The sequence below is a fragment of the Sphaerodactylus townsendi genome, linkage group LG02, assembly GCF_021028975.2.
Source record: "Sphaerodactylus townsendi isolate TG3544 linkage group LG02, MPM_Stown_v2.3, whole genome shotgun sequence".
NCBI classification, from domain to species: domain Eukaryota; kingdom Metazoa; phylum Chordata; class Lepidosauria; order Squamata; family Sphaerodactylidae; genus Sphaerodactylus; species Sphaerodactylus townsendi.
Window position 1 is genome coordinate 156,243,554 of NC_059426.1, and position 27,263 is coordinate 156,270,816.

The 27,263-nt window shown below is 44.0% G+C and overlaps 1 long non-coding RNA gene across 1 annotated transcript in view; it reads left to right on the forward strand.

Moving 5' to 3' along the window:
- LOC125425777 overlaps window positions 1–26,886 on the forward strand; it is a 61,381-nt gene extending 34,495 nt beyond the window's left edge. Inside the window, exon 3 of the long non-coding RNA XR_007243447.1 lies at window positions 26,013–26,886. This is a non-coding gene — a long non-coding RNA (uncharacterized LOC125425777). The remainder of the gene's footprint in view (window positions 1–26,012) is intronic.
- The last annotated feature ends 377 nt before the right edge of the window (window positions 26,887–27,263 follow it).

Below are 27,263 nucleotides of genomic sequence, written 5' to 3' on the forward strand. Positions count from 1 at the left end.
TCAGAAGGGACATCATTGTTCTGGGCCAAAACTCTAGGATTCCCCAAAACTGTATGGCAAAACCAGAGTGATTCCAGTGAAACCCTAAACTGTTGCTCCAATGTGATGATGCCCCTTCTGAGTTTGATATGGAAGTAACGTTGGGTCAGTAGAACAACACTGGAAACATGCCCTCCCAGTGGTGGGATTCAGCAGGTTTGCACCACTTCAGCAGAACCGGTTGTTAAAATGGTGCTTGTAAAAAACCAGTTGTTAAATATTTGAATCCCACCACTTCCCCCTCTTCCATTTTTCCCATTAATGCACACATGTTGGGTGGCATTTCCTGCCACCTTCCTGCTTATCCCTCTTAAGCGTTCATTTGATTCCCTGACAGTGCTTGAAAAGGTGTGTATAATTGCTACCCTAAGTGGGCTGTCTCTACAAAGGGAATTAGTTATGGAGACAGAGCAAGAAGAGAATTGAGATCTATAATCTGTGAATACAGGGATTGTCTGGGCAGAAAACTCTTAAATAAACTGACCGTTTCAAACTAAGAGTAGTGTTATTAATAAAAATAATGAAAAACCCAAAAATGTACGTATTTAATCAAGCATACAGACACACTGTGAAGGCCCATCAGGATGCAAGAGAATGCTTTGAACTGTTTTCCAGAGTACCAATTAATGGTTGTGATATATATTCAGATGCTAGATGCAGATGCTTTAAATGCTTTGAACTACTTTTCCAGAATATCAAGCAATGGTTGTGTTGGCTGAATAGAAGTGTTGAGATGGCTGTAATTAGAATAAGCAACTGTTGGTTCAGGGCACTGATTTTCTCACCTTAGGGAGAACAAATGAAGATCTATGATCTCTTTGTTCATCCAATTACCTTTACACCAATTAAAAAAAGTACAGACTGCCAATCTCCTTCTCCTCATTCCTTGACGAACAAGTTGGCTGCCAACTGCTCTAAGCAGCACCCATTTCATGTGCAGCAGTGTCTTGCTCATATACCAGTTCTTGTTACCCTGTGCTCAGTGGTGGGATCCAAAAATTTTAGTAACAGGTTCCCATGGTGGTGGGATTCAAACTGTGGCGTAGCGCCAATGGGGCTGGATGGGGGCGTGGCCAGGCATTCCTGGGGCGGGGCATTCCTGGGCAGGGCTGTGGCAAGGACGCAGCCGCTGCACCGGTCCTTGGGCAGGAAACAAATGCACGCAGGCGCAGGCTGCCACGCACGCTGGTGCACCTCCTGCTAGACTGCTTGCTTCAAGTTCTGCGCGCTACTGCTGAGAGGAGGGGCGTAACTAAGGCAAAAATCACGTGGCAAAATCACCAATTAGTAACCCCCTCTCGGCACACACAAATAATTAGTAAGCTACTCTCGGGAACCTGTGAGAACCTGCTGGATCTCACCTCTGCCTGTGCTGCTCATGGCTTCTAGAGGGGGAGTAGTTCAGCCACCTACAAAATGGAGATGCCTTGATCTCCTCCTGTCCTGTATGCTTACTGCTCTATGCGTTTGCTCAGTATCATGTCTTTTCTCTTATTAATTCTGGTTCATCTAGGAGAATTTTTACACTTAAAGCTGAAACTGAAGCATAAACATGTTGCTGTGGCATTCAGTTAATTTGTATCTTTGCCCACATCTAAATTACTGAAGTATATATGTGCACAGAGAGCCAGCGTGGTGTAGTTGCTAAGGTGTTGAACCTGGGTTTCCCAGTCCAAATCCACTGTCATGCCATAGCAGCTTTCTGGCCAGTCAAACACTCTTAGTCCCGATCCTGGCTAGTATTTGGATGGAAGACCTCCAACAAATACCAGTGTCCTGTTCTGGAGGCGGGCAATGGCAAGCCATCTCCAAAAGTCTCTGGCCTTGAAAACCCTATAGGGTTGCCATAAATCAGCTGTGACTTGAGGGCATACAAAGGTGCATTGATAAAACATTGCAAAACAAATCTTGTGATTGTATGTATACATCATGTGCGCTCACATCGAGGTTCTTTGTAGTTTTATTCACATGCTCCTGTGCATGGGGGGGGGGGGGTGCACTAGTCAAACAAAATCTTGTTATAACCATATTTACCATCACAAATTGATGGCTCTTTTGCAGTGTTATATACCCTGCTTTTCTCTACTGCAAAGAGCCTCCAAGTGGCTTAAAACCACCTTCCCTTCCTCTTCCACAACAGGCACCTTGTGAGTCAGGTGAGGGTGAGAGAGTTCTGAGGGAACTGTGACTAGGCCAAGGTCATGCAGCAGGCTTCATGTGTGGGAGGGGGGATCGAATCTGGTTCTCCACATTACAGTCCACTGCTCTTAACCTCTGTGCTATACTGGCTCCTTTGGAGAGTTGTTGTCAGCTCAAGGTTTGGAATCTCCTGGATTTGGGGGTATGGAGTCTGGGAAGGAAAAGGACCTCAGTGGGGTACGATGTCTCATAGAGATCACCCTGCAAAGCATCCATTTCCTCCAGGGAAACTGATCTCTGTAGTGTGGAGGTCATGCAGCAGGCTTCATGTGTGGGAGCAGGAAATCAAACCCAGTTCTCCAGGCTGGAATCTACCGCTCTTAACCACAGCACCATGCTGGTTCTCAATGCGCTCACACACAATAGTGACATTGGGGGGGCGGGATTGTGAAAGTGAACTGGAAGCCACAGTGCACAGCACATTTACTGTGTCATGCACGAGATTTATACTTTTTTAAAAAAATGGAACAATGGAGAATCCCAAGGCAGGGATTCCACTTCAAAAAATAAGGCCAGATAGTCCAGATAGTCCAAAATCTATAGAGAAATTAGGATAAGGAGAAGTTTGGAAGTTTAGACGATACCCAAATGTGTGGGTTTGGTTAGAATCAAGGAAGCCATTGACCCATCTACTGAGAAAAGAAAATGGCTATTTACACAAATGAAACTTAGGCCCCATCCGCACATGCAAAATAATGTGTTTTCAAACCACTTTCACAACTGTTTGCAAGTGGATTTTGCTATTCCGCACAGCTTCAAAGAGCACTGAAAGCAGTTTGAAAGGGCATTATTCTGCATGTGCGGAATGAGCCTTAGAGTGATAGTTGCACTTCCCAAAACTGGGAATCATGTTGAATAAGCAATATAGTCTAGAATTTGCACTGGAGTTAAAAATCCTTCTTGTGTCTTCTTCCCTACCTTATTGATAACATTCAGACATGACGCTGTGCAAGTTACAAGATGATTTTAGTATAACTTGTGAAAAATGCCCTGCCAGCGCACTTTGCTTAGTTGTACAGAGTTCCTGTCTTCCTCAGTGTCCTTGACCCCTCCAGTTCAGCCGGAGCAGCAAATCTTGCTTTCTGAAGAGTACTTTCAAAGGAAGGAAGAAACACTTTGGAAGATGAAACAGCCTTGAGCTGTTTCTGACCTTTTTGAGAAGGCTTCCTGCTGTAGGAGCTGCATCCAAATATAACTGTGGAAAACCTTATTAGAACAGAGTATCCAAAACTCTGTGACTACTGGAGGAATCCCAACAGTCTGGCCATCAGCTACTTTTCCTGCTTGCCAGAGACCAAAATATGAGCATGTTTACCACTAGCAAAGATCAGGCCTATCACAATGGACACCAAAAACGATCCTCTCTATACAATTGAGCAGTTATGCAACTAGTTTCTTCCATATGTATTGGCTTTCTTGGGGATGCAGATGGTTCCCGGTTGAAGTATATGCCTGGTTCCTATCGTGCATGGTATGAATCCCTTTTACATCACCTCCCACCTGATGATATAACTAGAGATTCTTGTAACTAGGGATTTTAGGGATTGAATCTGGGACTTTCTATATGTAAAGCAGAAGCTCTTCCACTAAGCCACAGGCCCTCCCCTCATGAACTTCCATGCTCTCCTGTGTTCCTCTTATAACATGGCCTGCCTGTTATTCCCTTGTTTCTGTTGTCCCGTACCCCCACTGTTTGGTCTGAGGCATTTTCTCTGGCACCTAAAGTGCTATGGAACAGACTACTAGAGGTTGTGCGCTTCACCCCAACTCTTCTGGCATAAGCAGAGGATGTACAGAGATGTTCTTCTGACCAGCCTTTAATTATATCAACTAAATTATTTTCTTAAGTAGTTAGAACTACTTGCCTATAGGACAGAAATTGGTAGTTATTACTCTCTCATTATCTTGGGTTTTAACTAGTTTTAGTCTACTTTTATTTATTAGGAATTCAACATTTTGTGAGCTGCCTCAAGTCTCCTCAGAATGACAGGTGGGTCAGAAGCTTTTGAAAGGAAATTAAAATGATACCATCAGTTATCTGTCTTTCAACAGCAGGACCTGCCAGCATATCAAGGGGGCAGACTTCTTCCTCTTCCATCACGACTTCTATGAGTAATTTCAGGAAAATGTTCACGCTAATAAAAATTAAATTACGTTTGAAATTAGGTTCAGTACTGAGATTGTTAAAAGTCAGTTCAACGCATCAGAAAAAAATGAAACAAAGGTCAAGTTAATCGGAAGAATCTTAGTTTTGTTACTGAAAGTGAGAAGATCAGCAATTAGGTGAACAGTTGTAGTGAAGGCATTGCACAGATGGGGTTATTTTATGGGTTCCCTCTTATCCATCCACCTCACTTCTGAGTAGGGTTACCATTTTTCTTTCTTTCAGGAGTCAGACCACTTTGGAAGCCCTCCAGTCCCCTGCTATGCATTCAGTGGACCAGTGGGAGAAAATGGGGCAGAAGGAGTAGGCATCTGGCAATGTTGTATTGTCTTTTCTGGCTTCATAGCCAGAATTTATATCACCATGTCACCATACACTCTAGCACTTATCTGAAACTCTATGATTAAAACCATATGGGCTGGGGGGAAGTACTAGAGCAGTGGTGGTGAACCTTTGGCACTCCAGATGTTATGGACTATACCTATCAAGCCTCGCTGGCCCATCAGCCATGCTGCCAGCATGGCTGAGTGGGAATGCTGGCGAGGTAGTCCATAACATCTGGAGTGCCAAAGGCTCGCCACCACGGTACTAGAGCATCCTGTGATGTGGTAATATTAATTCCAGTCATGCAGCTGAAAATGATGGCGTTGCAATGTGGGCCACTGTTCCCATGAGTTTCCAGTCTCCTCCAGCCCCAAGGCTTAGCAATCCTACTTCTGAGAGTGGGGACACTTATGGCCTCTCTAGACAATCTCAATTCTTAGAGATCTTATGTGAGTCAGCTGATCTCAGGCTCTTTAAAGGTCATTCAAGAAGAGTCCCTGAATTGTGCTTAGGAGCACAACCAGTGAAACTGTGAGATATGGTCACTGTAACTCATTCGGCTGTATTTTGCACTACTTTCAATTTTATTTATTTTATTTTATTTTATTCAATAAAGGGCTCTGGGCGGTGTACAACATCAACATAAAATACAATAACAAGAGGGCCAGTAACATGGCAACTAATAAATACCTAACATTAAGAACTCAGCCCCATAAACTCTAAAATTATTAATTTAATTTAAAACAGCGATTGCCACATAAAATTGGCGTCCCGCAAACCCCTACTTAAAAATGGCATCTCCATGTAAAATGCACTTCAATAATCCATTGTAAATATGACCAAAATATGGAGAACTGCGACCAGATCCTGTAAAAAAGAAAGAGATATGTCGCTCATTCTCACAAACCAACACGGCACACAGTCATAATCCAGGTCTCGTCATAGGTCTGCCGAAGTGTGCCTCCAGGTCTCCACTGACAACGTGCCCAGAACACATAAAAAGGAAGCAAGTGTAATTACAGTACAGGGTGAGTTTATGTGTCCCAAGAGAAGCTTCCACACTTCAAAAGAAATATCAATTTTGGACCCAGGGAAAGAAAGCTCCTCTTGCGAAAGTCAACAAACACACATTTAAAAAGAGTGCTCTGCTTCAACCTAAATGTCAGCCCAGCTGCGATTTTAAATGAGAGTTTGTGGGTCCTTGTTGGTCTGATTTTTAAATATATAGAATTCAGGAGCATTGAACCTTTTTTTTCTTTCAAATTTGCAGCTTTATTTCTTTAATACAACTTCTGTGCTCATTGAACTAGTGAACCCCTTAGCTCCTTTGAAAGCAGTTCTTTCCGATAATGGAACAAATCTTAACACCAAGAATCCCCAACCTTTTTGCACCACCAGGCATATGTGGAATTCTGACAGAGCATGGTGGATTACAGTAACAAAATATTGCCACAAATGAGCTTGTTACCAAATGGCTGTCACAAGAGGTGCAGCCAGTCACAACATGATTGCCACAACTTAACTTCACCAATACAGTGTTGATCCTTTTGCTGTGGTGGGAACTGCTGCCAATGCAACATTTTTAAAAATTTGCACATGAATCTGCTATGGCACCCAAGGACACCACATTAGGGACCCCTGTCTTGGGGGATCAAACCCAGTTCTCCAAATTACAGTCCACCACTCTCAACCACTACACCACAATGGCTCTCAGCTTCATGGAGAGCTGGTTTGTTGCAGGGTTCAATTCAACATTCTCGCTATGACCATTTAAGTCCTTCACAGCCTAGGACTGACATATGTGAAGGACTGAAGAGCGAAAACCAGGCCAATTTGAATCAGTACTTCTAAACTGAAGGTACAGGTAGAATCCCAGAGTTATTATTGCCTTGACACCATCCTTCCCTTACACTTTTCTTCCCTGTTATTTCAGGTTCCTATCTGATACCTCTGGCTCCCTCCATCAGGAGGCAGAGAGGCTCAAGCAGTTGAAGGAAATGTTTGAGCCCCTTCAATCTTTACATTCTGCATGAACAGGGTTTGGCAAAGAGCATCTTGGCTGATATGAACTGAGGAAAGATGTGGTTTGTCAACAAAGGCAGAGTGAACCATTTTGTTCACAAATCACTTCGTACATTCTGTTGCGGTGGGGGGGGGGAGCAGCAAGTTATACCAATCTTGTCAGATGTCAGGAGCTAAACAGGATTGGCACTTGGATGGGAGGTCTCCAAGGAAGATTCTGCAGAGGAAGGCAATGACAAACTACCATCCATCCATCCATCCATCCATCCATCCATCCATCCATCCATCCATCCATCCATCCATCCATCCATACATACATACATACATACATACATACATACACACACACACACATTCATACACACATTCATACACACACACAGAGAGAGACACAAACAGACACAGTAAAGTAAAGTAAAGTTTCCCCTTCAGTCGTGTTCGACCCTGGGGTACCACTGCAAGCAGTGATTTCATAGGCAAGCCGTTTTAATGGGGTAGTTTGCCATTGCTTTCCCTGGCTATTCTTTACCCTCTAGCTATGAGCTAGGTACTCATTTACCGACCAAGGAATGGATAGATGGTTGAGTTGACCATAAGCCAGCTGCCAGGATATCTGACCCACAGGGGTTCAACTGCGGATCCAGGAGTGGCAGTGCAAGCACTTAACCACTATGCCACACGGCTCCTGACATACATACATACATACATACATACATACATACATACATACATACATACATACATACATACATAGTGCCTGAGTCTTGATTTCTAAGCAGAAGCCAAGGCTGGCTACAGGCTCTGGAACTGCTTTCAGTCCACTGGCAGTTGGGGTGGGGGCCGACAAGTTCTGTTATCTGGGTGGGGTCTTTGTTCATCACTGTGCCCTTTGGCCAAAGTGTGGGGATAGTATCACAGCCCTGCATTGGAGGTTCATGGAAATAACTACCATTTAAAACATTGTAAGGCCCTGTATTGGTTCTGGTCCCTTCTTCATGTCTCAGGAGCCATAGATCAACCGTTAGTGTTTAGTGACCTTCTGTCTGAGAGTAGAAAGCCCTTGGCTGGCTCTAACTTGTATAGCTAGCATTGAGTTGCAGATAATCTAAGATGACACCGGCCTCAGTAACCTCCTGAGAGTAATGTTTTCAGTAGGCTGAGCTCTTGTTGAACAATTTCTTCAATGTACTTCTGTTTCATACACCCTCATCATCATACTTACTACCACATCACTGCACATTTAACTTTTTTTCTCCACACCGACAGTGCCATCAATGAAAAGGTATATCTCACCCACCACTCTGTGGTCATGCGTTTGCTGTCTATCCTTGAATCCCAATGAGTTAAGCTTAAGCACATTGATGAACCTTTGCTGACTGTTTTCAGGGTTCTTCTGAAAACCAGCCAAGGGAAACTTCAAAACATGACCTGAAGGTGTGGAACGATCTTTCGAGATTAACCAGGGATAAAGCTCTCGTAGCTGTGTTTCTCTTAATGCCTACTGCCATTGCAAGATCGAAGTGATGCATCATTGGTTTTTGAGCGAAATCCCTGCTTTTTTCTGCTTTGCATAAACATTCTTTCAAATTACTGCCGATACATTAGAGCATGTCAGGATACATCATACAACACGATAGGACCTACTATGACCTTGAGGCAGCCTGATGTGTATGTTAAATTACATCAGACATCAAAATATGTTCTTTATGTAGCACACCCACCACAGCAGATAGGAAAATATTGCCCAGAACTGTAAATAATTCAACAGATCCATGAGATGTAAAATAACTCTGAAACTGATCTCAGTGTTGTTTAGGTAGAAAATCCCCCAATGTACTCTGGCTCAAGTTCCATATAAAACACAGGCCTTTTGTGAAGGTTGGGGGTGAATAGTGGGGCATTAAATAGAGAAGAAAAAAGCATGAAAAGATCCAGATTTTTCCACTCATCTATTTAAACCAGGGGTCCCCAACATATTGACGGTGGTCTCCACAGCACTCACTGACTCCTTTCCTGGGGCCAAACAAGTGTTTTGAGAAAGTAGGTGGGGTGAGGTGGGGCTTTTGTCCAGCAAGCCTTTTTGAGCAGCAGCTTTTTAAAAAAACATTGCAGATTTCTTTTAAAACATTGTTTTGGCACAAGGATCATCACTGTGTGACTGAAGTAAGCTGCAGCAGCCATTTTGTTCCTGCATCTGCCTCCTGAGGCAGCCATTTTGTGGCTGTAACCACAGTGCCCTGTCAGAATACCAAAGTGTCCACAAAATGGTTGCGGACAACTGATTTAATGGAATCTATGACACTATGCCTCACCAAGGTCCCTCTCCTTCCCAAACCCTCCCCCTTCTCAGGGTCCACTCCAAATCACCAGGAATTTCCCAGATCAGACTTGGCAACCCTAACTGGAGTATAAAGTAGAGTAAGAAAGGGCAAGATAAGGTCCAAAATCCTCAGCTCCTCTTTTTTGAAGCAGAAACGTCTCTGGAATTTGCTTCAAAATGTCTTTTGAAACAGAAATATCTCTGGAATTTGTGGCCTGCTGAAGTCTGTATTCCTCACTGTGGAACTATATGCTTTTGTTTGAATTGCTCATAGGGTTTCCAGCTGATCAGAACCAAAGCTCTTGGCCCGGACAGCTCTGGTGTTGTTAATCTGTCTCTCGATCTGCACACTGTCAGAATGTGGAGCTTTTTTATGGCATGGAGAGAAACTTTATTTCCTGCTAATGTTGCCAGGAGGGCCAAGTTGGCAACCCCAAACGCTTGTTGCGAACACAAACTCACAGTTAGCAATTCACAGTGGGGTGGATTTTGCACACCGTTGCAGATCTTCCAGATGTACTTTGAGCCACGTCATGCGATTCTGTTTGCTCTTCCTTCTTGCCAGGCTCAGCACTCTTGTCTTTCTCTCCAGTCCTATTCCAAGTCACTGCCTGGAACTTGAGCAGGGGATACTTTAAAAGACAGCCAGGCTTCCTGGGTGCCTCTTTTTGCCAAATGTCGGAAAGTGGATGTTGGACATTTGGTTTAATACTGCAGAGCTCTTTGGTAGGTACCATGGTTCAGTGGTGAAGTATCTGCTTTGCATGCAGAAAGGTCAAGGTTCAATCCTCCGCTAACTCCATTTAAAATAGAGAAATGAGCATGGAAGTTTTGTGTCGAAGAGAACTTATAGTGGTGTTTGTGTACCCTGGCAATCTCGACAGCTAGGGAGCTAATTAGATACAAAGGAAGGGGATGAAGCCTAGTAGAAGAGCATCTGCTTCATGTGGCAGAAGGTCCCTGCTTTAATCTCTGCTATCTTCAGTTTTAAAAAATCAGGTAGTAGATGGTATGAGGGGCCTCAACCTGACACTTTGAATGTGGTATATGTATGTATGCAGAGGAGCTACCTGGGACCAGGGGTATCGCTGCACCAGGGCAGCATGCTCTGGGGCGCGTGCATCCACCTCCTCACTCCCCCCAGTGCCTCCCCCCCACCCCCCCCCACACGTAACTTATTGAAACAGTGCAGGCTGGTTTCAGTTCCCCTTCAGGGTTGAATTGTCTGGTAGGAACTACATACTTCCAGGAGACATTGTGAACCCCAAGGTCTCGGGGAAGTGTAGTTCCCACCAGGCCGTTTTCAGCCTGAAGGGAACAGGCTGCTTTTCCAGGCTGAAGTAAGGTAAGTGAGGGGGACAGGGGGGCAGGGCGCTGAAGAGGGGGGAAACACAGAAAACACAGAGTATGCACCAGGCGCACTCTGGCCCAGCTGCACCTCTGTATGTATGTAATGGAACAGTCTGCACTTCTCCTATTATCTATTTGATTCAATTTGGCCTCATTGGGTGGAGCTCTTGGTTTCAGTTCCCAGTTCTTGCATGTTAGCTAAAGCAGATGGTTGTAAGAGAAGAAGAAGAGTTTGGATTTATAACCCCCTTTCTCTCATGTAGGAGACTCAAAGGGGTTTACAATCTCCTTTCCCTTCCCCCCTTGCAACAAACACCCTGTGAGATGGGTGGGGCCAACAGAGCTCTGAAGAACTGTGACTCACTCAAGGTCACCCAGTTGGCATGTGTTGGGGTGCACAAGCTAATCTGATACACCAGATAAGCCTCCACAGCCCAAGTGGCAGAGCGGGGAATCAAACCCGGTTCCTCCAGATTAGAGTGCACCAGCTCTTAACCACTACGCCACGCTGGTTCTTCTTGAAAATAATAGCTGTTGTTTTGGACCAGCTTACCTCTGCTGAATGGATCTGAAAACCAGTGCCTAAGTGAGCATCGTCCAGGGGATATCACAGTGGAAAGCAAATGCTAAACAATACAGATCTTCATGGGTCAATGGTCTGGTTGAGTGTAAGGCAGTTTCATGTATGCATTAATGCGACATTACGGCCCCCTATATCAGGTCCCGCCAATTATATGTAGATCTTCTCAATATGTGTGATTGCCAAACTGAATGAATAGGGAAATTGCGAATATTTACCATGTGTTCACAGCTCCAAAACCCATGAACTGGCCACTGGCTTATTCAGGGTTCGTAGTCACATGTATTGAGGTTGCAGACCTACAGTAAATACACACATTGGTTATGTTTGCACAAGATGGGAACCACTATATCAGGAGGATCACAGCTAGTGAATAATTATTGTTAGTATGTGAAACCAGGATTTGGCACTCAGATGAGCTGCCCAGTTCTAGTTTACCTTGACAAATACAATTTCATTGCCTTCTCTTTTGAACATGGGATTAAATCAGGATTATCCAGATTTTGTATCTCACACGAAACCATAGTTAAGACTAATTATGGTTAATAAAGTTGGTTTAGATCCTGTTTTGATGAATCCTGACTTAGAGCAGCTCTCATATTAAGACAATCACAGTAGCTGGTTTCATTAAGTCATTATTTATACTTAGGTTTGTGACCCCTCCAGGATGTTATGGATTGTTGTTCTCATCATGTCCCTGCCAGCATTATGGCAGGGGATGATGGGAACTGTAGTCCATAACATCTGGAGGGCCGCAAGTTTGACACCTGTGCATTAAGTCATGGTTTCGCATGATGTCATGTCACCGAGTCACTGTATTTTTGAGGTGTCAGTTGGAATTTTCTTCCCATTCCGATTTAGTATTTAAGCATTCCTTGTATTGCCCTATGTTACTTTTATATTGTGAGTAGGCCTAAGGTTGAGCCATGTTGAATCCCAGTAATTAACTAGATGAATAAATAGTCCAGACCTGGTTCTCCATCAAGATTGCTCAAGTTGAAACATGTAAGGTGGTCAATACCAGCACTGGAAATTCTTGGAGATTTGGAGGTAGTACCTGGAGAGGGCAGAGTTTGGAGTGCACAGAGAACTCAGCAGAGATGTAATACTATTGCGTTCTTGCTCTGAATCTACCATTTGCGCCAGGGGAACGGATCGCTGTAGTCTGGAAATCAGTTTTAACTATGGGAGAGGTCCAGGCCCCACTTGGAGGATGGTAACCCTAAAAGCCCAGACATGCTGCCTAGCAGTTCTCTACAATGGCCTACCAAGAAGATTTTAAAAAACAGGTTGGAGAAAGATTGACACTCACCTTGCAAGCAGCCAAAGATTATTGATACGCTGCATCTGGTTCTGTGGAACATAAATTCTGTGGGTTTGCTATTAGGGAATTACTTTGGTCTGACAGTAGGGGTTGCCTATGCTCCATTTCTGCCTGTCATGTTGTTGTTGTTTTGTTACCCACCTTTGGTAAATCACCGTCCATTTCTTCCCCTTTTTCTGTGTCTATTGGGACTGCCTTGTGAAAATGTTAACGTAAGCTTCTGGGCTTGTCATTCCTGAGACTTTGGTTTTCTCCCCAAGGTCTTTAGAAGATGAGCATGTAGAAGTAGATGTATCTTCTTCTCCCTTGAGCGTAGGCCTCATTTTCCACCTTGCTGAAATAGATGTAGAGCTGTGATAGCACACCGCATTTTAAGGATACATCTTGGTCCCAAAGAACAAAGGCTATATGGGCTTCTGTACTGGTGGAGGAGGAGCTTTGCAGGGCAAAAGGGTGCAACTTACCACAGACACTGTACAACCCCTGTTTTTTGCTGTTAAGTCACAGCTGACATGCTGACCCTGTAAGGTTTCAAGGCAAGAGATGTCAGAGGTGGTTTGCCATTGTCTGCCTCTGCTGGACTTCCTTGGTGGTGTCCATCCAAAAACTATTCTAGGCGAACCCTGCTTAGCTTCTGAGATTTGAGAAGATTGGACTAGCCTGTTTTTTTTCCAGGTCTGAGCCCTTGGAACACATTGTGTGGAGCCGGCTTCAGTGTGGGAACTGGAGAGGAGATGGATGAAACATCTCATCCCTGATGTTTGAGCCCAAAATCTCCATTTTAATTTTGCTTCTTCCTTGCTCAAAGCATGCTGGCAATGGTTTCTTTTCAAATGAATTTCTGTTTTCATGCCCTTTCCAATGTTATTTGCACATCTCTTAATTCCATATATGCGGAGGGAAGGCGGCAGGGTATAGTTTGTCAGATCTCAAAAGCTGAGCAGATTATGTAATTCTAACCATCACCCATCCACAATTATCAATTAAATATTTGAAGGAACAAATAGAATAATTCAGGTGTGTGTTTTTCAGGATACAAAATAAATAGAAAAAAAATCTCTTGAAATTTGCAACAAAACAGAAAGAAATGGACATGGGTAAAATTACAGGATGCAATATCACTTTAAACAGAGTTAAATATTTTGGAATTAATTTAAATGGACAAAATGATACTCTATTTAAAGACAATTTAAGTGACAACATGGAAGAAAATACAAGATTTACAAAGATGGATTAAATTAAAAATTTCACAGCTGGGAAGAATTGCTATAGTTAAGATGAATGTTTTACCAAAGCTGATTTTTTTTTGTTTCTAATGCTTGCAGTTTATATGAGACCAAACTCTGAAATAATGTCAAACCAGATAAATTTATAAAATAATCCTGGATAAATTTAAATTTATCCAGATAAATAAATGTATCTGGAATGGCAAGAAACCATGAATCAGATTTGAAATTTTACAAGATGAAAAAAAGAGGCAGACTAGTTGTACCTAATATTAAATTGTATTACCAGGCAGCAGGACTAGTTTGGATTTCAGATTGAATTAAAAGTCCAGGACAAAGAATTGTTAAATTGGAAACTGCTGATTTAAAAGTTGGAATACACAGTTATTTATGAAACACACAGAAAGTGAGATAGATGAAATGTTAAACTTTAAAATACACCCATGTAATAAAAAACAGACTTTTGGATATTTGGGCAAAAATGTATAAATGACTAAGCTTCTCAGTGTCACAATTAATGTCTCTACTAGAAGCTTATCATGATAAAAATGTGAAAAAATTATGACAATACAACCTATAAATAAATGATTAATACACAAGGAAAAGTTAAATCGTGGCAAGAAGTTAAAGATTAAGGAAAGTTGTATTTCCAAATAGCTTTAAGATTAAGAAGAGAATTGAAAGCAACAGGTAGAGTACTAAGGAACTTGACAGAATTTTAAATATAAATTACACAACAAAAACAACATCTGAGAGTAAAATTATATAAGTTTCTATTAAAACATGAGACTAAAACAGAACAAGTGAAAGAATGCATGGTGAAATGGGCAAATGGTGAAATGTATGGTGAAATGGTACAAAACTTTCAAGAATATCCTTTCAATGATGGGAATCCTCATAGATTAAAAAATATTAAATTTACAACTTGTCAAATACTAAGGAAAACTGGTATAAGATGTTTCATAGATGATATATCACTCTGGATATTGTGAAAATGAACAAAATCTTAAAGGAACCTGCTAGAAATGTCAAGAAGAAAATGGATCATTGAACGTATGAGGTGGACTTGTTAAAAATTTGGGGGGTTGGAATGCTGGAAAGAAATACATGCAGAAATCCAAAAAATATTGAAAATCAAATTTCAAACATATTCAAGACTATAATATTGGGAATTCTGCCAAACAATTCATCAGGAAAATTGCAAGAATTATTCTTGTATCTGTTAGCAGCCAAAGTGATAATGGAATCTAGATGGTAGGCAGAAATTTGTCCTGACTAAGAAATGTGGGACGAGAAGATAAGAGAATATGCTATAATGCCAAAGCTTACCAGCCTTGTAAACAGACAACTAAACTGGAGTTTGAAGAGAAGTGGAGGTCATATTTTATTTATTTATTATTTATTTATTTATTGTATTTGTATACCGCCCTCCCCGAAGGCTCAGGGCGGTTTCCAACAAAATAAAAATTTAAAACATCATATATATAAGTTAATTAAAATACATAAAATACATAAAATATTAAACTAGAGATGGCTTCAGCTATTCTATTCCCCCTTTTATGAACCCACGGGAGGCCAGATGTTTGCTTTTTATCGCGGTTGATATCATCCCGTTGAAAGAAACGCCTGGCGGAACAGGGTCCGTTTACAGGCCCCCTGGCGAAACCTTTGTAAATCGGCAGGGCCCTGATCTCACCTGGAAGCCTGTTCCACCAGGTAGGGGCCAGAGCCGTAAAAGCCCTGGCCCTTGTAGAGGCCAGCCGGATCGCCTTGGGGCCAGGGATTACCAGTAGGTCCGCCTCTGATGAACGGAGGGGCCTAGAAGGGCGATATAGGGAGAGACGGTCCCTTAGATATGCAGGGCCAAGGCCGCGAATGGCTTTAAAGGTCAAAACCAAAACTTTAAACATGACCCGGTACTCGATCGGCAGCCAGTGCAGTTGGTATAGGACCAGAGTAATCCGGTCCCTCGCTGTTGCTCCGGAAAGGAGTCTGGCTGCCGCATTCTGTACGAGTTTCAGTTTCCGGATCATGGCCAAAGGTAAGCCCGCGTAGAGCGAGTTACAGTAGTCTAATCTAGAGGTGACCGTGGCATGGATCACAGTGGCCAGATCAGAACGGGAGAGATACGGGGCCAGTTGCCGTGCCTGCCGCAGATGGTAAAAAGCTGCCTGGGCTGTCTGGGTGACCTGGACCACCAATGATAGAGATGTATTGTACTGATGAAATATTTTGTACTAATGTATTGTACTAATATGTTTAAATGATGTCTTTTATAAATTAGAAAAGTATCTTGTCAATTGAAATGTATGGGGTGTAGTGTTTTATATTAACACTGATAGTAAAATATTTTAATGGTGGAACAAGTATAAGAGTATTTTATTATCTGCCTATAGAGGTATTATAGTTAATATATACAATGATTAGTAGGTATTCTTTGAAGAGTTTTAATAGAATAATATGATTTTAGTTGATGAAAAGCGATGGCAAACCATTTCTGCTTCTCACGTGCCTTTAAAACCCCCTACTGGGGCTGCCATCAGTTGGTTGCAACTTGACAGCACTTAAGTATGTGTGTAAATGCCATATATTGTACGTACTGATTTATTGATTTATTTTCTGTATATTCATTTCCTGCCCATCACCTAAATCCCTGGGCAGAGCATATAGTGTCCACTTAAACATCGCATAAACTAGATATAAGAACCATGCAATCTGTGCATGGCACCAAACCTAGAAAACCAAGAGCAAAAGCCACTCGGAGCATGTTTTAGGGGGGGAAGGGCCAATCACAGTTTTCTCCGAACTCTCTCAGCCTCACCTACCTCACAAGGTGTCTGTTGTGGGGAAGTGAAGGGGAGGTGATTGTGAGCTGCTTTGAGAATCCTTCAATGTAAAGAAAAGCAGGGTATAAAAAAACCAACTCTTCTTCTTTTGGAAGCCTGTAACCTCACCCTTTCTCCTGGTCACGATGCTTCCCTCTCGTCTTCAGCTCTGTTTTCTAAAATGCTTCATGAGCTTACAGCCTTTTGCAGAGGCACGACGTGTCTCTCTTGCCCAGTTTCACATCCTCATATTGTCCTTCAGCGGCTTTCTGCAACCTGGCTTTAATTAACCCCATTATATTTTATTGGATTACATCCTTTGTGCACAAAACCGTCTTTTGTGGTTTTGATTGTCCGTGGAGTGCTTTTCGCCAGATCTGGACTGGAATGTTCTTACCCACCAAATGAACCCTGGAGAAGATGTCATTTTAAGATCTGTCTGGCTCTTACCTACCACTTCAAAAATCTGCAGCTGTGGACTTTCCCACTTCATGATGCACACTACCATTTCTGCCTAAACTGACTTTAGCTTGTTGCCCTGTCCCAAGCAAGTCATAATACCAAGCACATCTGTAGAGCGATTTTCGTGTTCAAGTCACTTGCATTCAATGATCCTGTTAGGCAGATGTCTATTATTATTACTACTATACTAGAGTAGATGGCTTGTCTATGGCCACTTACTGCACATACAGCCAATGTACCAGCTGCAGCAGAAACTCCCACATGTGTACATTTGCTGCTACATTGCAGCAGCTTTTAAGGTGAAACTCCTTTTTCTGACCATTTATGCACGCATTATTTACCTCACAGGAGTTTGCTTCGCAGTTGGGTTTTCCCATGGTTTTTGTGCGTAAGGATTGTCCACCTGTGAAATGTCCCTAGTCAAGCTGATCCACTATTTTGCCCACCTGCCACTTCCTTGTTTCCATGCAACCTTCGTTTGGGAAGGTTGTCTGCCCCGCCCATTTTTTCTTCAGTTGTCTTTGGTCTAGCATTACTTTGCTAGATCTAGTCAATATCATGTCAATTTCACAGCACTGAAACAAACAAACACTTCTGAAATGGTGGCCCAAAGAGTAATAGGAATTGCTGAGATATGGGCAGGAAAAGTGGGGAGGAGTGAGAAAACCCAAAAAAACCCTATGGATTTCCTCATTTTCCCTGTGAAGGGAGAGAAAAAGTTGCACATTGAGAGCTTTCGGAAACCACAGGAATCTGAGAAAGCTGTGAGTTCCAAAGAGGGGAGAACATGTAACCAAGAATTCAACCTGATGGAAATGTATGTAGAATGCAGAGGAGATTATAAGTAAATGGTTCCGTCTGCCTTTGTCAGGATACAGTTAAGTTAAATACATATCCATGCCCTATGAGGACTGGCTTAGGGAGCTAGGTATGTTTAGTCTGGAGAAGAGAAGGTTAGAGGGTGACATGATAACCATGTTTAAATATTTAAAGGGATGTCATGTTGAAGATGGAGCAAGCTTGTTTGCTGCTACTCCAGAGACTAGAACAAGGAGTAATAGATTGAAGGTGCAGGAAAAGAGATTTCACCTAAACATTAGGAAGACAGTAAGGGCTGTTTGACAGTGGAATACACTGCCTTGGAGGGGGGTGGAGTCTCCTTTGTTGGAGGTTCTTAAACTGGATGGCCATCTGTCAAGGGTGCTTTGATTGTGCATTCCTGAATTGCAGGGGGTAGGATTTGATGGCCCTTGTGGTCTCTTCCAACTTTATGATTCTAAGTATCCAAACCTGGAAGGTCCAATATTGGCAAAAGCTAACGGAAATCCCCAAGGTATTTTCAAGCAATCTTAGGTTGTGTCATTATTTAGCAGACTTTATTTAGACATTCTTTAGAAACTTTATGTAAAATTTAGTCAAACTAGAGAATCTTCATCAGCTAATCATTTCTTTTACAGTTTTTTAATTGTAAAACAGAGCCATGGTGGAGAGCTGGGGGTGTACATTGATTAATTGGGCTAATTCTGGGAGTGAGTATGTGTTAAGTGCTATCAAATCTTTACTTGCATGAAAAATTAATGTGATTGTCCAATAGTTGCTGCAATCTTTGACTTTGCCTTTTTTGGAACTAGAATGTGACTGTTTCTGGTCTGTGGACCATTGATTCCTCCCCCCCCCCATGTTTGTTGACCTATTCTTGTTAAGATATTAATGGACACAATTTCTGTTGCTTGACAATAGCTCTATTGATATCCTATCTACTCCTGGTGATTTGGAGGTACAAATCCCCATTATGTCATGGAATGACCTTGGTCTAGTCACTCTCTGTCAGCCTAATCTACTTCATGAGGTTGTTGTTGGGAGGATAAAATGGAGAAAGGTAAATGATATTGTGAGCTGCTTTGGGTTCCCATGGGGAGGAAAGTAGGGCATAAATATCTAATAGATGTTGTAGCTCACTAAATAACAAATAGATGTTGTAGCTCACTTAGGTCTCCAGTTGGGAGAAAAGTAGGTAAAATACATAAATAAATAAGTAAAATACATATCCCAGTGATTTGGTTAAGGTTGCAGGTAGTCAATACAGAAGCCAGGTTTTATCCTGTGGCATCTTAGTGTGGGAAAAGGAGATGAACAAGAAATGGCAATTCAGCATAATTTATTTATTTTACCATCGTTTTCTCTCCCTGCTGGGAAAAGATTTGCTAGCTGAGTTTCTGCTTGTCACACTATTAAAGGACTAGGAGCCCTGCTAGGGGGAAAGTTGGGTATCTTATACACACCGATAAAAGAGAATCTGTGATAGCAGGTCATTAACACATAGATGCGGATGTGGATTGCCAACTGAGTAGGAAAAAAGATCTCTCACTCTGATGGCAGAAATCAGAAGATGAAGTTAATTTACATGCCTATGAATATATATGTCAGTTGTTAAAGGCACTGCTACAGCGCCCAGGTGAAAAGCAGGCAACCTTAGAGTGAGGAAAGAAAAAATGGCCTATAGATGGGAGCCAGCATGGTGTAGTGGTTAAGAGCGGTGGACTCTAATCTGGAGGACTGGGTTTGATTCCCACTCCTTCACCTGAGCATTTACCTGGTGAACTGGATTTACTTCCCTGCTCCTACACACAGAACCTGCTGGGTGACCTTGGGCCAGTCACAGTTCACTCAGAACTCTCCCAGCCCCACCTACTTCACAAGGTATCTGTTGTGGGGAGAGGAAGAGAAAGTGGTTTGTAAGCTGCTGTGAGTCTCATTACAAAAGAGAAAAGTGAGGTATAAATCCAAACTCTTTTTCTTCCATATGCACAAGGGCATATACTGCAGTCCATTTGGGCAGCTCTTATGTATGGAGAACATCTGGAAGGAATTTGGTGGACTTTTCAGTGGGGAGTGCAAAGATTGCGTTGGCACCTCAGCGCGCTATTGAAAACTTTGCAGGGATGACGTGAGTCAATATTCTAAGTAATCACTGATTATCAGTGCAGTCCTAAACAGAGTGACTCCCTTCTAAACTCGTTGACCTCAATAAACTTGGGAAGATATAACTCTGTTTAAGATTACCTTCTAATGCTGCATTCCTAAAATCACTTTCCTACTGAAAAAAACAAGACGTCGTTTCATGGAGATCTGCTAAAGCAGGCACTCTCAGATCATCAAGAGAGGCACACAAAACAAGGTTGCCAGATTTGGGTTGGGAAATTCCTGGAGATTTGGGGGTGGAGCTTGGGGAAGACTGGACTTGAGGAGGGGAGAGACCTCGTCAGGATACAGTGCCATAGAGCCAGAAGTGTATCTAGGGGAAATGGCGCCTGGGGGCAAGACCTCCTCTGGGCGCCCCCTGCCCTTGCTTGGGGGTGGAGCTCAAGGGGCTCGGGGGTGGGGCTCGGACTGAACCCTGCCCCCCACCTCTCTGCAGGCCATCTCCTGCTGTACCCAGGGCCTGGGGAGGGCAAAAGCAGGCCTGCATGGAGGCCGGGGGTGGGGCTCAATGGCGGCAGGCAGCCCAGGTGGGTATGGGTAAAGGAGCCCTGCCCTATTATGGGTAAAGGAGCCCTGCCGAGCCCTGCCCCAGCCTTTCTGCGACTAGGGCGCATGCTGTTTCATCACATGGGGGGCACCCAGCATCCCCGCCCCCACGTGATCGAAAGGCGTGCACCCGAGGACATGGGTGACCCCATGTCCCTATAGGCCGTACGCCTCTGCATAGAGCTCACCCTCCAAAACCCCTGTTTTCTCTGTAGTCTGGAGATGTGTTATGACTCCAAAAAAAATCTCCTGGCCCCACCAAGAGGCTGTCAACCGCAGTACAAGAAGAGTTTGCCCCCTGGTGAGCTGAATGTCCTCCACTCTTGCAGCTCCACTGGTGCCAAATTAGCACATCACAGAAGGCAGGCAGCCTGCTTGACACAGCGCAGGATTCAGCTCAAAATGTTGCCGGCCAGCAATATCTGATGCTTTGCAAAACAAGGCAAACAGTTCTGCCAGGGTTTTTAAGGCCAGATCTGCTGAGGGTGTAAGCCAAGGGGAGCTTCTCCTTGATTGAATGGGATGGGAATGAGGATGTGAGTGAGGATCATGCCCACCTCTGTTCTGTCTAGTTCGACTATCAGCTACATGTACCAATTCTGTATGCTTATTTCACAATCCGTACAATCAGCCAGGCAAATTGTTCTGAAATGTAAGTGTGTTTTCTGTCCCCAGGCTATTAATTGTGATGACACATGAACAGATAAGAGCGCTTTAATTTTCAAAGGATCGTCTCAGCCCTCTGCCGATGAGAGATACACAACAGAGGCTTGCTTTGATTAGCAAACTGAAGAGACCCCAGGAAAAAAAAAACAGGGACAAAGGGGAGCATGCGTCCTTACAGCCCCCCTTGGGGCAGCTCTCTTATCTCCCAATGAAGTGAGGCTCCAGCAGTGATCAGATTACCAAGTAGGGAAGAGACGATTCTGGAGGAGCCGAATGATTAAGACAAAGGGATGGAAGATGGTTATTTTCATTCCTGTTATTTATCATTTTTAAAGCACGCACGCTCCCCCGTTCCGCCCCCGCTGGAGCTCAACCCGCATGCTCAAATGCAGAGGTTTTCAAACACTCAAGACAAGCTAATTGTCAAGGGTCTCAAGACTGCCGTTGAAATTAAACAATCCTTTCTAGTGGGTGTCCCTGTCCTGCTTGGATTGCAAGCACAGCATACAGGCCTACAAAGTCTGGGGAGTCAGTCAAAGGCGTTGTGAGCGGGGCACAGGTGGGCAAAGGGGACTCAAGCCCAGGCGCAACTTCCCTGTGTCATATAGGGGACACATTCAGCCCCTGCCCCCCACTCCCTCCCATCTAGGAATGAGGAGCTGGACCATTGCGATTCCTGCCAACTCCTCCTCCATACCCTGTTCTTCTTCTGCCACTGCTGCTGGAAGCAATGGCTTTAAAATTGAGCTAAACTTAGGAGCAGCAGTGGCATAGTGGCTAAGAGCAGGTGCACTCTTATCCGGAGGAACCGGGTTTGATTCCCAGCTCTGCCGCCTGAGCTGTGGAGGCTTATCTGGGGAATTCAGATTAGCCTGTACACTCCCAAACATGCCAGCTGGGTGACCTTGGGCTAGTCACAGCTTTTTGGAGCTCTCTCTGCCCCACCTACCTCACAGGGTGTTTGTTGTGAGGGGGGAAGGGCAAGGAGATTGTAAGTCCCTTTGAGTCTCCTTACAGGAGAGAAAGGGGAGATATAAATCCAAACTCTTCTCTTCTTCTACCAAGGGAGTGAGCAGTGTGTGGTTAGGAAGGGACTGGGGTGGGTTAGGCTAGGGAGGGTGCTCCTTTCCCGGCCTCATCCCTGCCCCCGTCTTTCTCTGGCTGCAATGCCACTTGCCCAAAAGTAAGTTATCTTAATTTTAAAGCATCCAGGGGCTTTTTTTCTCCAGCAGCTGTGGGGGGGGGGGCAGCAGTGAGGAAGAGAAAAGTGACCCTGCTACTGCCCAAAAAAGAGCCTGTGTTGCTTTAAAATTTAGCTCACTTTACTTTCTGGTGAGTGGCAGTCAGAGGGAGACCAGGGGTGGGGACAAGGTCAGGAAAGGAGAGCCCTCACCCAGCCTGTCCCCACCTCCAGACTCCTCCCAACCACAGTGCATTCGCCTGGAAGTAAACTTAATTTAAAAGCAGGGGCAGTGGGGGTGGGAACATGGGCAACTTCTCCCTGCCTCCCACTGCTGCCACTGAAGCTCTCTCTTTTCCCCTTTCTTTCCCTTTTCCACTCTCCCTTTCCCCCTTTTTCTCTCTTTCCCCCTTCCCTCTCTTTCCCACTTCCCTCTCTTCCCCCTTTCTCTGTCTTCCCCTTCTTTCTCATTACCCCATTTCTCCCTTTCACCCATTTCTCCCCCTTTACCCATTTCTCAGTCTTCCCCCTTTCTCTCTCCCTTCCCCTTTCTTTCTCTTCCCCTTTCCCTCTATTCCCCTTCTCTCCCCCCCTTCCTTCTCTTCCCCTCATTTCTCTCCCTTCCCCCTTTCTCTTGCTTCCCCCTTTTTCTGTATTCCCTCTTTGTCTCTCTTCCCCTCTTTCTTTCTCCCCCTCCCTCCCTCCCTTTTAGTTAATACAACTAGGGTTGCTCAATGTCTCCTGAATATGCTTCCCCACTACAGCAGAGTCCAGAGCTGGGGCAGGGGGGGGGGGCAATTTTAGTGATTGCCCTGGGCACCATTTTCTGTAGCTACACCCCTGGCTGCAGCTCACAGGCTTCACAAGCTGGTGCTTTGCTCATAAAGTATATATTACTATTTAAAGAGGGACCATCGGCTCACTAAATCCAGAGTCTGGTATCATATAACTGCATTAACGTCAGGAAGGGCTCCTGCTTTCCTGGCATCCGTCAGGAAGGTGCCATAGTTCACACCTGCAGGAAGGAGTGTCAATTCCATGGGGATTGATCCATGCTTTTACAGTGTAACCCACTCTCTGACATGTTCATGTATCTATCCTCTGTTTGATCTTTTCCTGTATGCTTGCAAATGTAGTTAACTAGGCTGGCCCTGCTGGGAGGGGGAAGGAAGAAACAGCCCAGCGGGAGGCAACTCAACTATCTCTGCTTCGTCCTTGAGACGCTCGCTTTCCACAACAATTCTGTTCACACCTCACATGCGCACATTCTGTGGGAAAATGGGAGGGGGGACTTTCAGGGAGCAAACTTGGGGAATAAATGCGTCTGTGGAAGCCAGGTCATCAGAACTGGCTTCCTGAGTCTAGAAAGCTTGTGCCTCTCAATAAAGACTACTGATCCTGTACTGATTATTGGTCCAAGACCTAACAATTCCAGGACGAAGGGGAAAGTTCCTATCCTGGACCAACCACAGTTGGCAACCGTTGCCAGCTCTAGGCTGGGAAATACCTGGAGATTTTGGGAGTGGAGCCTGAGAAGGGAGGGGTTTGAGGAAGGGAGGAAATGTAATGGGGAATAGCGCCAGAGGGTCCACCTTCCAAAGCAGCCATTTTCGACAGATGAACTGATCTCTGTCGCTTGTGTCAGGTCTGGCTCCCTCCATTCAGAGTCGAGGCCACATCCGGGCCCTTTATCACTGCACCTGAGGCTGGCTGGATTTTCTATAGCTTGCTTGTAACTTAGTGAGCAGCAGTGGCGTAGGAGGTTAAGAGCTCGTGTATCTAATCTGGAGGAACCGGGTTTGATTCCCCGCTCTGCCACCTGAGCTGTGGAGGCTTATCTGGGGAATTCAGATTAGCATGTACACTCCCACACATGCCAGCTGGATGACCTTGGGCTAGTCACAGCTTCTTGGAGCTCCCTCAGCCCCACCTACCTCACAGGGTGTTTGTTGTGAGGGGGGAAGGGCAAGGAGATTGTAAGCCCCTTTGAATCGCCCCCAGGAGAGAAAGGGGGGATATAACTCCAAACTCTTCTTCTCTTCTCTTCTTATCTCCAGCTTCCTGGAGAAGGAGGGAGTCTGTCGCGCTGAAGTGCCATAACAATGCTTCTTCCCACTGTCCTTCCTTATGCAAATTGTTTTGGGAATGGAGGGGGGATTGCTTGGGTGAGCAAATGTTTCAAGATATATACGGGGGGCGGGGGGTAAGAGAAAGAGCCTTCAGCTCTGGCTTTTTGAAGCCCGGGTCCTGACACAGTCCAATAAAGCTCTTGAAATATTCCCGAGTCTCAATTATTGACTGGAGTAACAGCCTGGAGATCAGTTTTAATAGCAGGGGAACTCCAGCTACTACCTGGAGGTTGGCAAGCCTAATTGAAATGTCTTCCTGAATCATTCTATTATAATACAGGATTCTGCATTCTTTATCATTCTTTATACAATCATTCTTTACACAAATGCCATCCTGATTAGTTCTGTTTCACATAGTTTATGGAAAGCCAAGTGCGGGGGTGTTCCTGACTGTCTCAGGGTGGCCATTCCACAAGGGCAACAAAAAATGCACATGAATGGGAAGTATATACCACTCTTCTTCCAAAGACCTTTGGGGTAGTTTACCTACATGGGGCTATCATATTTCTACCCTTGTCACGGACTAGGTTAAACTCTCCTTAGGATTGCACTGAAAGGCAGGTTTTCCTAGTCCAGTTGCTACACTCCCCAGGCTGATTTATGAATCTCTCCCGGCAGAACCTAGAGATTCCTCGCTTTTCAAACCCCAACAGTCCTGAAGAACATGTCACCGAAGGAACTGAGAATTCTCAGCTGTCAGGATTGCAAATGCTGCTTCGTTTTATCTTAAAAAATAAAAAACCAAGAGGGTCGTGATTCCATCTCTGGCCTCATTCTACGTTCTTTCTTTACAAATATCATTGTTGTTTCCTGTCTACGGAGGACCAAGAATATCCTGATCAGGTGGAATTGTTTTCCTACTATTTTAACAGATGTGAGGTTTGCTAGGTCTCATTTCTGTTGTGGTGCTGCAGTATTGGCAACGCTTGAAATCAAACATTTTGAGGCTTGGAGTGGGCCTGCGTCAGGTGGAGTCTGCTTGGCCCAGGCGGCGGATGTCAGAGGGAATTTAGGATAGAGCTGGGTGACTTCAATTCTAAAGTGAAACCATTTTCAAACAGTGAGGCTTTCTAAAGACAAATATTAGTCTCGAGCACCTCAAACTTTGAGACTCTTGGGTTAAGATGTGGTGAGATAGGGATGCCAGCCTCTAGGTGGGACAGGGAGATCCTCTGGAATAACAGTTCATCTCCAGACTACAGGATGAGGGATCCCTCACTTTGGGCCCTGTCCCCCTGTCCCCATCCAGCTGACCAGTGGGGATCTTACCAGGCTTAAAACAGACTTAGGCCTCAAAGTCGCCAGCAAGATGATGTCACTTCTGAAAGTGCCATCATCACATCAGCAATGTTGAAAAAGACACTCTGGTATTTGGGCTGAATGGTATGTTAAAACAGCTTCTACCTTAAAGTTTTTGCCCGAATACCAGAGAATCTCCCTCGATGTTGCTGATGTAATGAAATCACTTCCAGAAGTGATGGCATTGCATCACCAATGTCAAAGCCTAGGCCTCATTTTAAGCCTAGTAACACATCACGCACCCCTTTCCCCTACAGGTTGCCAAGAGGTATCTGGCAACCCTATTACTGAATGATTGTGTTCAATATTATCACCCTACAAGCATTTAGAGATATAGAAATCAGCATTTGACACTTCTTCTTTCTCTATTCGTAGGTTAGCCTGAGGAGAAGGGTAAAGAAACTGGCTACCAAGATGGTAATCACTAGTGGAAATGAAGAAGAAAAAGCTAACCAAGAAAAGGAAAGCAAGGAGGAAAGCATCCTGGCCATGCTGGGAATTATCGGGACAATTCTCAACCTCATTGTGATCATTTTTGTGTACATCTACACAACATTGTGAACCGCAGAGGCAAAACCCTCAAGACAGCTGACACGAGGTGACAGCAAACTGTTGTGCGTTATTGACACACGGTTTAACGGGAACAGACGCTTTTGTGTATTAAGACGTCATAAAACCGCTGCCTGCGGGCAGTTGAAGGTTGAAGCACAATTAATCCAACAAGACTTTTTTCACACAGTTATGAGAAAAATTTCCTTGCCCCACCCCCTTCTGCCCTTTCTGTTTTCATTTGTTCTCGAGAAAGGACTGCAAATACGTAAGTATCGGCTTTGGAGAAACCCACTACAGACGTAATGGTTTACTACAGCCAGAGGAAGACAGGACGCTCTTGTAAACAGTTTCCAATGTATAGCATATTCATGCCCAGATATGTTCCACAGATAGCTAAATAGCTGTCTTTCGTGTCCTTTAGACCACATCATCTTCTCTCCTCTTTTTATTTACATTGAGGCTGGCAAGCTTTTTTACAAAAATAAAATAAAATGAGGGACATACAATTCAGTTGCTTGGGTGGGGGGGAAGCTATCACTTTCTTGAGCTGCCTGAGAAAACAAAAGAGGAAACCTTCGGCAAAGTCAGTGACATTTTTCTTTTCTCTCTCATCCGCCTGATATCTGTGTCTCTTCATACCAATGTTTATAAATATCTATTTTTAATAAATGTGCTATATTTTTTAGCATGAAACAAACATTGTGGAGACACCTGGGTCATTTGTTCATTTGGCTTTCCTCCATGAAAGAGCTCCCCCCTCCAAACAAAATCCCACTCGGTCATTTTGAACAGAATATATCCTGCTCCAATCAAATTGTCACTTCAGGCTCTGCATTGTGAGCCCACATTGATATGTTTACACTATAGTTCTGACTTGCTGTTTGAATGTCAGTGGTAAAGTATTGTTTCTAATATGGATTTAGGAGAATAGAGGACAGTGTCTGTCCTTGGCTGGATTTGAATAGGGTTTTCCACCACAACTTTCTCCATGATCACTCACCCCAGAATGTTACCTGCAAAGGACTCCATGCGGTCTGAGTCCTACATACTGCTGTTGACTATGGTTAATAATTT